At 40.6% G+C, this 1548-nt stretch overlaps 1 pseudogene; it reads right to left on the bottom strand.

The window, feature by feature from the left end:
- LOC102952392 lies at positions 1-747 on the bottom strand (annotated as a pseudogene).
- Between the last annotated feature and the right edge of the window lie 801 nt (positions 748-1548).

The following is a 1548-nucleotide window of genomic DNA, read 5'->3' as shown; positions in this document are numbered from 1 at the left end:
TTAAAAAAAGAAGACCGAGACTGTAGTGAGGTGAGAAGCACAGGTGGATACAGCCTTCAGGTGTCCCTCCGTTGAGGGGATCTTCAGGATAGTGATAAATATGAACAGGTAAGAAATCAAGAAAACCAGGAGAGCAAAAAGGAGGTTGAAGCTTACTACAAAGATAAGAGTCAACTCATCCACGTGTCTATCAGAGCAAGAGAGAGTCATGGCTACAGGAATAGCACAGAAAAAGTGATGGATCAGAGGGCGCACTTACAGACAGAAAATAGAACATGCCTCCAATGCCAAAAGAAGTATTCATAAAACTACAGATGTAGTAGTTATGGCCAGAAAAGCACACACACCTGTTATCAAGGTGGTGATGTAATGGAGGGTTCGTACACTGCTGTATAGGGGTCATAGGCCATTGAGGCCAAGAGGTCATTTTACACAGTAGGAAAGACTGCAAAAAAGAACATCTGGGCAGCACACGCATCATAGAGGACCTTGTCTTCCATAGGAGCCTAGCCATGACCTTGGGAGTGACTGTGGAGGGGTAACAAAAGTCCACCAGAGGCAGGTTACTGAGGAAAAAGTACATGGGAGTGTGGAGACAAGAGTCCAACAGGATCAATATGATCATCCCCAGATCCCAGTCAGAGTGATGAGGTAAACGAGGGTTAACAGAAAGAGAGGAACCTACAGTACTGGGTTATTGGTTAGTCCCAGGTGGATGAAATGAGTCACCTCTGTATTATTCTTCATGGATGTGATTTGAGAATCATGAACTGCTCTGCGGCAACAAGAGATTGACGAACAGAACGATCAACAAAGATAAGTTGCACAGAAATTGAAATGCATAAACATCATTTTATTAGAACTGTAACTTATTTTTGAATATTGTCCATTTCTTAGCATGGGAATGACAATGCAATTAAGTGATAACTTATCCGTACAAGAATAAACTTTTGTACAAGAAGGTTTATCACAGATCATCTTCCCAACTTCTTATTTTTGTATATGAGTACATTGAGTCACAGGAAGTGGTAAAGAGCTGTCCAAGGTCACATGCCAGAAATGGACTGAACTCCCAAATCAGACCTTTTGGGTCCACTAATAACTTCCACTTCAATAGTGTTTATGTGTATTCAATCCTCATTGATTGGTTGTTTTATCCATATATATCACAGGTATTTTGGCAACAAAGAGATTGAGTATTCAAGTTTACATGGTTATTGACAGAGTCATGTTTAGACTCATGCAGAATGGCTCCTCAGCTAAATGTCATCAATGAATTTGAATTTATTTTAATCTCATTCAATATACAGTTAATCATGGTGTCCATTCTTCCAAGCTTAATGCTTGGGGCTGCACAGTAGAGCAATCCACAAATACACGTGTATATATGCAGGGAGGTTAATGCAATATTAGAGACACATACAATAAACAAAGGCGAGAGAAGATACAGAATTGGGTGTAAAATATTGGGTTCTGGGCTCATGTGTATACATGCATTCACACAGAACTCCCACTTACCACCTGGGAGACGTTGGCCCTAAACCAAGT

Source organism: Panthera tigris, chromosome D1 (assembly GCF_018350195.1).
Source record: "Panthera tigris isolate Pti1 chromosome D1, P.tigris_Pti1_mat1.1, whole genome shotgun sequence".
Taxonomy (NCBI): Eukaryota; Metazoa; Chordata; class Mammalia; order Carnivora; family Felidae; genus Panthera; species Panthera tigris.
Note: the sequence above shows the minus strand (reverse complement) of the source record. Positions and strands in the feature narration are given on the sequence as shown.